Consider the following 12,462-nt stretch of genomic DNA (forward strand, 5'->3'; position numbering starts at 1 on the left):
CAAAAGCCATTGTATGCTCATGATAACAGTGTAATAATTAATATATGTTGGAAGTATGTGAGCTCTTGAATATGTTATGGACATGGAAAGATATGAATATGAATGTATTCCCCCCCCAACTGATAGTATTGGCAATTTTATGAAATGAGGAAGAGAAATGTTTTTCCAGCAAGTATCATTCTAGCTTTTTATGGAATTCTATGGTTAAAAGTTAGAAAATGTCGTACCTTCACTTACCCTTTGGAATGGATGAGTTGTATGTGTGTGGTGGCTGAAAACTTCTGATCACATTCTTCTTCAAGTGGTTGAACAAGAGGAGTCATGGATAGAGAGATAAGATGGCTTTTTATTGCTTCTACTAAAACTTGCTGAATCTGCTCCAAAATGCTGAAAATAATAGTCTTCATGTCTTCAAAACTCATTGGCACAATTCCTACTATGTGAAAAGATGTTCTGATGTCGAACATAGTAGGAAATTGTTGGCTTAGTGGCCATTAATGGATGCCACTAGTCAACACGAGAACTCTCACCATTGATGACAATGAGAGTCAAGATGCCCAAACACATCTTGCTAGGTACGAATGAATTTGCTGATGTCGAGTCACCTAGAAGATCTAATGAACAAGGGACATTAATGTATTCCCATTGTTTGTCAGCATGAGGACTTGCCATTAAGGCATGTAAGTCTCAAGGTGTTTTTACAAAGAACTTAGACTCAAAGGACTATGGACTCAATAATTTGCATTGAAGCAGGGCTTATTTGCGGAATGAAAATGACAAGGAATGGAAAATGAAAATGGAAAATGGCAATGGAGAACAGAAATGAAAATGGGCAATAAGCATGTGAATGAGCCTTTTGCTTTTATTGGTGGGTTATGAATGGACAAAAAGAGATGGAAAGTGTATGTGAATGAAAATGGAAAATATGGAGTGGAATGAGGTGAATGGTTTATTATGAAGTATGGATGTGATGGATGGATGTGATGGAGACAATAGTATCTGAAAGTTTTTCAAGTGTTTGGATCTGATTTTGCATCAGCATATTTCCTCTTTGTTGCTGATCATCCTCTTATGAAACAAATTGGTCTCTTAGAGAGACATCATTCCCTTGTAATCATTTGTCCTTCCTCCTGGAACCTGCAAAAAAACTAATACTTCTTCTGCAATGGAATGTAAGATTATCAAAGGAGAGAGGTGGCCAATCTCTCTAGTTATGATATTTACACACAAAACTAGGAATTTGTATTAATGAAACAAGTTCTCAAAGGAAAAATCAAAGGAATTTATACCTGCTTTGGAATTAGTGCCTCAATTTGATGTTGCTTCTTTTCAGCAATTTATTTCATTATTTGCCATTTCAAACTCTAATGATATATTTCTCATTGTATAGATATTGTTGAGATCTTTCCAATGGTACTTAAATCATCAAAATCGGATTCTGTATGAGAAAGATAGGCTGATTTGAACAATGAGGTTTTTCTGGCTGCGGAATTGAGGAACAACTCTGTAGCTAAAAATCTTGAATAAAAAGTTAGCCATTCAATTTCATTATCAGTCCAAAATTAATCAATACCTTCAGAAAAGTGAGAAAATAACTTGTTCATTTCATTGATTCAAAATTATTATTTTTTCTTGACATGCAGCGACTTAGTGTGGCGACTTATTGTGGCGACTCAGTGTGACGACTTTGTTATAACACCCAATTTGACTTCTCTTTGACCGGGGTCTTTTCAGCAAATTTGACCGAATGAATAGGACACCATCCATGTACTGACATTTCCCTAGCTACCCATGTGACCTGTTTTGCCTGATGACACCTACAACCTAGAGTTTAACAAAACAGCTGCGGGATCACTAAATGGCTGCGGGATTGCAGAGTGTAAAAAATATTGTGAAATGGAGTGGCTGTGTGCGAACAAACTAAGCAATTTCTCCATCTCAAACTTCGGCTGAAAAATGGAACTGTGGAGTTTGAAACAGAGCTGCAGGGTTTAAAACATTATGATCATCAAAGGGGAAGCAAGCAACTATCATATCCTTTGTCTTCACAAGATCAAACATGTATTCACAAATTATAACAGCTACCAAAGTCTCTGATTTCCAGATCATAGAAAGCAATGAATGTACTATTTCAAAAGATTTACACAATACCTTTTTTTTTTCAAGCAAGAGTGTGTATGAAATAGAGTCCCGCATATAAAGGTCATTAGTTACTCCAAGTTTCGTAGTGGTTCTGCAACCATAAGTTGACATTGTCCCGAAAAAGTTTTATGCTGGCAGAAATATAACAGACGATTTCGAATTGCTACAGAAAGCAAAAACAAAACTCTGTAAATCTTCATAGATTCGTGCATGGGTTCATAAATTATAACGGGCACGAGTTCATGATTTTCAGATCGGGGAACGGAATTCACTATCGAAAAATATAATCGAGTAGGTCAACACTAGAAAGAGTTTCACAACATTTCCTTCAAGCAAGAGTGTGGTATGGTTTTGATGTTTCTCATGTACTGGAAACTAATGGAACAACATCATAAATGATGTTTTTCATGCCCTGAGAACTAATGGAACATTCATTAAAGCTTACATACAGACCTCTTCACCATTCATTAAGGCTTCCACATCAGCGCTTCCCAACATTTAACCGACAGCGATTACTGACAGAGAGTTGTGTTTAATTAAAACACGTCTTCTAAACATGTGTAAAGTTGTGTGATTTATTGTTTATGCCAGCATGTAATTGATCCCTATTAGAACTCTTTCCCTCAGGCACGCGGAGTTATTCAAACAACCAGTTAATAACCCAATTTTCACGCGCGGCAGTCAAAAACGGGCTCCAAAGAACCGAACATTTCTCCCAGACCACCACAAATTTTCCAAATCGGTTTCTGGGTTATCTAATTAACCCACCTGGCAACAAAACCCATGTTTTATTTTTTTGAAATTCGCTACCATTTGGGCAAATCGAGCGTGTAAATTTTGACGTTTTTCTGCTGTTTGCGTTTTTTTCCTGAGTTAATTTTTCTGTTCTGCACTCGGCTGTTTATGAATTTTCTTTTCTGATGCATCTGGACGCCAAGGATAAGCATTTTCACACATCCAAGGATCTTCCAGAATGTATTGTCATATCGCTTCGTATTGCTCCTTGGTTGGAATTAACCTCTACTTGAAACACCTTGCACACTGGACGGTGAATGCCCCTACAGAAGGTAAAACCCGTCTTGAAACGTCTCTCGGCATTGATAAATCATTAAATGGACTTTCTTGTACATCAATGGGATCTGAAACAGAGGCATAATCTAGTTCTTCAAAATAATTTCCACTGGGATTGTAGACTTCATTGCATGGAACATACTCAAATGAGGATGTATCTCTTGAATGCACTTCCTAAAAGGGTACGAGTTCATTAGAGATTAGCAGACGTGGATCTGATCTTGCTGAAACCTGAAGAGGATTAGTGTCAGGATTTTCCTGCTTCAAATATGGAAATAGCCTTACTACAGGAATCAACAGGTCAAAGCTTGAACAGGGAGGCATATTTTTTTTTTTTTTTTTTTTTTTATTGAAGCCACAGTGAAAACTAAGAATGGAGATAGCCCTAGATTGTTTTTCTCTTTTTTTTTTTCTTCTCTGAAATTGTAAATTTTTTATAAAAAGGATTAATGATTTTCAATTTCAGGCAGCAAATACTTCAAGAAAAACATGTTAAAAACAAGACTTTGACTGAGGTCCTAGGCTGGTTTTTCATCGATCTGAGCTGGGTGACTAGGATAGGATCCATGTCGGGACAATTCTGGAGATGCCCATGTGGTCGGTTTTTTCATTAGATGCCTGTAACTTGTTAAACCTTCAAAAGATGCGGGATTGTCAGATAGCTGCGGGATCAGGGAAGTTTCTGCAACTAAGTTGCAAAACCTTATTTGAACAAGATACAGTGTTTTGAAGACCACTACAAAGCATAACCAGACAATTTTGGACAATTTGAACCTATCAAAGCACTTGAGTTTTATTTTTTTCATTTTTTTTTCATTTTTTTTTTTTTTTTTTTTGAATCAATTGAAGTGATGAAGTTTATTTTGTCTCCTATTTTTTTTTTTTAACAATTCTTTTTCTGATCCTCCAGATCACACAGAGTGCAGGAGGAGAGCATACTCAAGAATTATTATTTTGTCTTTTTTTACTTAACAATCTTTTTTCTGATCCTCCAGATCACACAAAGTGCAAGAGGAGAGCATACTCAAGGATTATTAATTTTTTTTTCCAGATGTAAGAAATAAGGTCTCCTAATTACACTTCCCCGGCAACAGTGCCAAAATGTTTAGTCAATTTAACGTCTTAAATTGCTCTACATAAATTATCAATCCGGGTATCGTAAACTGATGAAGTGTGGTGCACTATATGTGCTTAGTTAACCTTTCTCTTACTTCGTTGTTTTATAGTTTATGTTCAACTCTTCCTAAAACTCTGCTTCAAACACATGTGCTATGTAAAGAACGATTAAGAAGTAGTCAGAAATAAGTCCAAAAAGTAATCAAGCTCTAAGGTGACAAGTAAGAAAAACCACTTTAAAGACCAGTTATAATGTTAAACTCTTCCTAAAACTCTGCTTGAAACACATGTGCTGTGTAAAGCACGATTAAGAAGTAGTTAGAAATAAGTCTAGAAAGTAATCAAACTTTAAACTTGCAAAGAAAGAGCTTGAAAGAAATAACTTGAAATGAAACTGAAAGCAAAGAACTTGAAATGACTTGAAAGTAAATGACCACTTCCAATGGCACTAGACACCATTCATGCTGCTGCAAATAAAAGAAAAGAAAGTCACTTTTAAAACAAAAGATAAAGATTATCTCTCTCTAACTCTATGCTTCTAAGCACATGTACTGTGTAAAGCACGGATAGAAAGTAGCTTAAGTTGAATTAGAAAAGTGAGAAAAATCTGCTTTAAAGACTAATGATAATATTTTGCTCTTTCTAATTCTCTACTTCAGCCATATGTACTATGCAAAGTATGATTAGAAAGTAGTGAAAGATTAGTCTAAGAAGCACTTAAAACCAAAAATCTACTTTAAAGACTAGTAATAATATTTTGTTCTTTCTAACTCTCTACTTCAGCCATATGTACTATGCAAAGTATGGTTAGAAAGTAGTGAAAGAACAGTCTGAAAAGCACTCAAAGCCAGCTGCAAGTTAGTGATATTTTGATCTTAAAATATAACAATTTATGATGAAGATCATTTATGTGTTAGCAGCTCTTTGAGAAATAAAATTAAAAATCAGCTATAAAAACAAAGGCAGCAGCTTGAACCTGTCAACTTCAAATACCATTAGTTTGTAAAGCAAATACATAAACATAAAAACAAATCCCGGGAGAAAATAAAATGCAATAATTCAAACTGTACAAGGCAGGGGCCCCCTTCTACCTATGAAATCAAAGCATACTTAAAATTGCATGAATGAAAATCTAATCTACCTTACATTCTACAAAGCAATATTTACAAAATGAAATCTAATCTACTTACATCCTAATATGCTCCATGACATCTACTTCACATCTCCTTCCATGTTGAGAACATCAAAGCTTTATTCAATTTCTTCAAAAGTGCAAAGTACAACAAAGCTCTCCAAAGAGAGACTAAAAGAGACTAAAAAGACTAACTAATGAAGGAGAGAGACCTCCTATTTATACAAAAAGATGAGAGCCATCTCATTAATGATAATCCATGAATCTCTCCCTCTACCTCTAGAGTCCTAATCAAAATAGGAACTGAAAAGACACATGTATTTTAGAGTTACAATACAATTAGGAGATGTGACACATATCCTCACGATCCCATGATTCTTTCCAACCAAATTCGAATTTGGCTTTAGAGTGCCACATAAGGGTCTTCTAGAAGTCTCCTTTCAACCTACACATGTCAACAAACTCAACCCATTTGTTAGGTATAAGCATATGCACATTATTTTCTAATGTTTAACCACAAATTCACTTAAAAGGCTTAGAAATAATAAATATTGGAAAAACATAAAGGTAGCCCAATGATAATGAAAGTGGGATGAATGTGGTGACATAGTAGTGAAATGGAGGTGAAATGGAGGTGATATAATGGACATAATAGCGAAAGTGTAATGCAAATGAATAACATTTTCAAGACTCAACAGTTGATACCCATAAAGTGCCATAAATGGGGTCATTTTTGTTGCTGTATGGAAGGAAGTGTTATACCACCATTCAGCCAGAGGCAACCATTTGACCCATTGTGTCTGTTTATCAGATACAAAGCAACGAAGATATCCTTCCAAACATTTGTTTACTATCTCAGTTTTCCCATCAGATTGAGGATGATAAGATGAGCTATGAGCTAACTGAGTACCAAGACAAGAAAATAATTTTGTCCAAAAATTTCCAGTGAAAATGGGATCTCTGTCACTTACAATAATCTTTGGGTTTCCATGTAGCTTTTGAATTGTTTCCATAAATGCAGTAGAAACTGTACTGGCTTTAAATGGATGTGATAATGCACAAAATGTGCATACTTGGTAAGTCTGTCAACTACCACCATGATGACACTCTTTCCCTCAGACTTGGGTAAACCTGTGATAAAATCCATTGAAACCTCCTCCCAACGTTGGCTTGGAATGGATAAAGGTTGTAATAGACCCGGTGTCTTAATTGTTTCAACTTTATTTTGTTGGCAAACCAAACATTCCGCCACAAACTTTTGAATATCTGATTTAAGGCCATTCCAAAAAAATTCCTTCTTAACCCTGTGGTAAGTTTTTAAAAATCCTGAGTGCCCTCCTAAGGGAGAAGTGTGCAATTCCATAAGAATCTTTTGTTTTAGCTGGAAATTCTTACAGAGGTATAAGCGATCTTTGTACCATAATGAATCATTTTGCCAGCTAAATGTATCAGACGTACTGGAATCTTGTTGTAGCTTTCGAATAAGTGCCCACACTTCTTCATCATTCTTCCATTCCTCCCTTGCTTCGTTTATCCAATCTGGTTGGATAATAGAAATGGCGCACAACAATGCTTCCACATCCTCATCCTTTCTTGAGAGTGCATCTGCCACCACATTTTGCTTCCCTTTTTTGTAGATGATTTCAAAGTCATAACCCAACATCTTTGTGACCCACTTTTGTTGCTCTTCAGAGGATAATCTTTGTTCTAAAAAGTATTTAAGGCTATCATGATCCGTTTTTACCTTGAAGTGTCTTCCCATTAGGTAGGGTCGCCATTTCTTAAGTGCATGGAGTATTGCCAACATTTCCTTCTCATAAATAGCTTTGCTTAAAAACTTTCCCTTGATTGGACGACTTTCAAAAGCAATGGGTCTTTCATCTTGCATTAGAACAGCACCAATTCCATTTCCTGAAGCATCACATTCCACAATAAAGGTTTTTGTGAAGTCCGGTGTAGCTAAGACCGGTGCTTGGCACATTGCCTCTTTAAGATGTTCAAAGGCCTTTGTTGCTTCCGGAGTCCATGAAAATGCATCTTTCTTCAATAATGTTGTTAGAGGTGCTGCTATTCTCCCATAATTCTTAACAAACTTGCGATAATACCCTGTCAACCCAAGAAATCCTCGCAGATGCTTTATGGATGTGGGGATTTTCCATTCCTTAATGGCTTTAATTTTGCTAGGGTCTACCTTAACTCCTTCATGAGATACAATATGACCCAAATATTCCACCTCCTGGACTCCAAAGAAACATTTGGATCTTTTTGCATATAATTGTTTCTCCTCCAATAGTTGTAGCACCCTGTCAACATGTTCAACATGATCCTTCCAAGACTTGCTGTAGATTAGTATATCATCAAAAAATACTAACACAAATTTTCTAAGGAATGGTTTGAAAATTGAATTCATCAAACCTTGAAATGTTGAAGGTGCATTGGTAAGGCCAAAAGGCATGACCAAAAATTCATAATGACCCTCATGAGTTCTAAATGCCATTTTCGGAATGTCTTCAATCTTCATTCTGATTTGATGATATCCCGAACGAAGATCCAACTTGGTGAAGTAAATTGATCCATGCAATTCATCCAGTAATTCATCAATGACAGGAATGGGGAACTTATCTTTAATAGTGAGCTTGTTGAGCTCCCTATAATCCGGACACATGCGCCATGATCCATCCTTCTTGTGCACCAATACTACTGGAGTAGAGAAAGAACTTTGACTTGGTTGAATTATACCAGCCTCTAGCATTTCTGCAACCATACGTTCAATTTCACTTTTTTGGACATAGGGATATCTGTACGGCCTGATGTTTGGAGGAACACTTCCTGGAATCAGATGAATAGCATGATCATGATCACGCATAGGTGGGAGACCTTTGGGAGTCTCAAATACCTTGGAATGATTGTCCAGGACTTTTTGGAGATCTGGAGAAATAGATGATTCCGATGTGGAAACATCTAGCGAACATAATTGTGCAATTACACCTCTTTGCTCCTTTTTTAGAAGCTTTGTCATACCATTAGAGCTGATTATCTTTCCTGGTTTCCCTGCAATACCCCTTAATTCAACTTCCTTTCCTTCCGTAGAAAATTTGATGAAAAGTTCTTGAAAATTAAAAGCTATTGTACCCAAGGATTGTAGCCATTGGACTCCTAGTACAACATCAGCACCTCCCATTGGAATGGAAAGCATTGGGCTAGTCAATACATATTCTCCCATGGATAGCTTGATATTATGGCACTTTCCAGAGAAATTTATTGTTCCTCCATTTGCAATCATCACTTGACACTCTGGTGCTGGATATAGGAAGCAATTCAATTCTTTTGCTACCCTACAATGAATAAAATTGTGGGTGCTTCCTGAATCAATCAACACTATTACCTTTTTCTTCTTGATTTGTCCTTCTATCTTGATGGTTTGAGGAGTGGTAATTCCGCCAATGCATTACAAGATATGGTCGGATTTATTTGTTCTTCATCTAGGCTTTGTTCCTAGAGTATATCCTCTTCTTTTGACCTTTCTTGCTCCTTTTCTTCTTCCTCTTCACAATCTATGTAGAATAATTTTTTCTCAGCACACTTATGACCTTAGTGTATTTGCTATCACAACTGTAACAAAGCCCTTTTGCTCTTTTTTCTTCCAATTGTTGTGGTGTCAACCTTATAGGTTGTGGAAGACTAGGGGCAACAACACTTCCGTCTTTATAGTTGTGAGTGGTATGCTTCCTGGTTGCCATAATTTTGCTTTCCATTTTTCTTGCTAACCTGAATGCCTTCTCTAATGAATCAGGTTCCCAAAGGCGAACATCATGTTGGATATTATCCTTTAAAGACCCTATGAACACATCAATCCTATGCTCCTCTAGAATATCTTTTACCCTTATGTTCAATTTTTGGAACTCCTCAATGTGCTCCATTACTGAACCCTTTTGTTTGAGACTTATCAATTGGCTAAAAAAAGTGTTTCTTTTTGTATCTTCATAATGTGCTATCAATTCTTCCGTAAAAATTGCCCAAGTGATAAATTTTTTACAAGAGCAAAGCCATTGATACCATACAAACTGATTTGGTTCCAAATATACAGTTTCCATACGTACCTTTTGTGTGTTTTGCACATTATTGAGATCAAAGAACTGCTCCATCTGTAATATCCATGTGGCGGGATCCTTGCCATCAAACTTCCTCATATCGATTTTTGGAATATGGTGGGTCTTTGATCCAACATTAGCATCTATGGAATCATGATTAACATTACTTTTGTTCACATCATGAGTTTCCTTTACAACCTTTTCACCATTAGTAAGTATTTCTTGTAGAAAATTTGTCAAATTTGTCTTCAAATCTGCCATGTCTGTCCTCAAATTTGTCTTCAAATCATCCATCTTACCTTCCATGCCCTTTATCTTAGATTCCACACCATTTATCTTAGATTCCACGCCACTTATCTTAGCTTCTGTTAGCTTTTGTGAGCGTGACATTTGTTGCACTTGTTCTTGTAATTTTGATATATCATGTAGCATTTCTTCCTCTTCTTCATGAGTCATGCTAGAGCTTTTAGGTTCCTTACTAGGTTTTTGCATTTTCTTTCCTCGAGGCATCAGTTACCGATAATAATGCTTTACTATGCCCTTTGAATTTCGTTAAACTAAGCTTACACAAAAATTTAAAAAAAAGAACTACACACATTTTTTCACTTTATAGAAGCCTGATATTGAATCTGATGTATCTCTGTAATTTCGGATCATCCAGTTCTGAAATTGCAACCTGTAGTAGCCTTCTGCATCCTCTTTCCAATGCCACAAGTATGACCCAAATTTGATTCTCCAAGGAAGAGTTATGTGAAATCTCCCACAGTGACTTGCTTTTAGGCTAGTTCAGTAGAGCGAACTTTTACGACGTGCCACGAGTCACTGTTTCAACCTTTGAATCTAAAACACACATACAAGAAACTACAGTTCGTCCTCTTTCTGTACCTTCTTACAAAATTACAATCCGATCCCCAGAGAGAAAGTTATGACGATTTTCCCCAGGTCACTTGTTTTGAATGTAATTCAGGAGTCTGCAAAAAGACCAACTTCCTCAGATCATATCTCCTCAAATATCACGCAAAAAGATCTGAAATTCAGACCCAAGGTTCAGTGTGATTTCTTCTCAAATGTGTTTTTTTTGTGACTTCTGAAACATCACAGAAAAAAAGCTATAGCGAAAATGCCATGATGACCTGTTTGGAGCAGAGAAACCCTAGAATCCAAAGCTCTGATACCAAAAGTTATGAAACCAGCTCAAGAAAAGATAGAAAAGATAGATCAACACTTTAGAATTTAGCCTCTTCGAGGGGAAAACCTCCTTTACATTACATAAATGAACAATTCTTGGATGATACAAATGACAAAACCTCCTTTCTATATATAGGAGTCTAAGGAGTCACAATATAATCCAGTCGACCTAACAATAATAATATAAAGCCACAAAAATAACAATAGAGGGATTCTATGGGGCACAGAAATAACAACATGCGGGTAATAGGGGCACAAAAATATAAATAAGGGGTATAACTACAATAGTAATGGGGTAATCACTAGTATTATAGGGACCCAACAAGTACTCAGTACTATCTCCACCTGCTACACACAAACTAGCTCAGATCTGAATCAAGTCACAGGTTCAAATATCCTCCATGTTTGCCTGCCTCTACTGCGCAATCCAAAGTGAGAATAGATCTGATCCAAGCTTTTTTTCCTTGGCTTTTATTGCGCAATCCTCATTGGAAATCTCAATCATTGATTGTGCAAATCTCATGCATAGCTATAGTCACAACTGATAGTATTCTCCACCTCTAACACCTGTCTCCACTGAACTGTCCATGCACTGAGTTAATTGATGTATTATTTAGTTGATTTATGAGTTAATAATTAGTGAATTAATTAACAATTAATTCACATCACTCATCACTAGTGTATTCTGCAGTTAGACTAAATACAACTAGTTCAACTAAGTCAAACTGAACACAACTCCATCAACTCCTCAATCAACTCCACCAAACTCAATCACTTGAGTTCTAACTGAAGTCCATCATGCAATAGCTCAACTAACCCATAAGAAAAGTGTATTTCCTTCTGGCAGTTGCATGTACCACATCCGTAGCTCGAACTGAAGGGCTCAAAGAGGATAAGATAATGTTTATAGTCCAAATATTATTAAGAGCTAATAATATTTGATTCTTTTATTTTTAGACCAGCAGTCTAAAAATAGACTCCGCCCATATGTCTAAAAATAGAAGTCCATCTATTTTTACCAACATGACCAATCATCCACAAATAGCATCCTACAACTTATAGACCATGATCCATATGTCTAAAAATAGACATAGTCTAAAAATAGACTTTGCGCCAAAAATAGCCTGTGGGCCCACTTAGTGAAGGCGACTTATTTTCACTAAGCTTCATCATCTTGTTGCATTTTCAACATGTTGCATGCTTCAGCCCACAAGTGCAATGGTAGGCCCTGATCATGTAACATTACTTGTGCAACTCCCACAATACTTATGTTCTTCCTTTCAGCAACCCCATTCTGTTGTGGGTTACGGGGTGCTATTAACTCTTGTTTAATCCCTTCTGATGCACATAAGTTCTTGAATTCATTCAAAAAATATTATCCGCCGTTATCACTCCTGAGTGCCTTCACTTTCCTACCAGTGTCGTTCTCAACAAGTGCTTATATTCACAAAATTTAGAGAACGTCTGATCTTTCTTCTGCATGAAGAAAATCCAACGCTTACATGAGAAATCATCTACAAATATTACATAATACATGTGCCTGGCCATGGAGGTTGTCAAGAACGGTCCACACACATCCGCGTGAACTCTTTTAAGGATCACTTGCACTTAACTGTCCTTATCATGAAATGTGGCTTTGGTGTACTTCCACAACGTACACCCTTTGCATTTATATCTCTTCTCTAGTGCACCCTTGGGAAGTCCTGTAGAAATATGATACAT

This window comes from Pinus tabuliformis, chromosome 3_2 (assembly GCF_031772625.1).
Source record: "Pinus tabuliformis cultivar Carrire ecotype Pingquan chromosome 3_2, CPIR1, whole genome shotgun sequence".
NCBI classification, from domain to species: Eukaryota; Viridiplantae; Streptophyta; class Pinopsida; order Pinales; family Pinaceae; genus Pinus; species Pinus tabuliformis.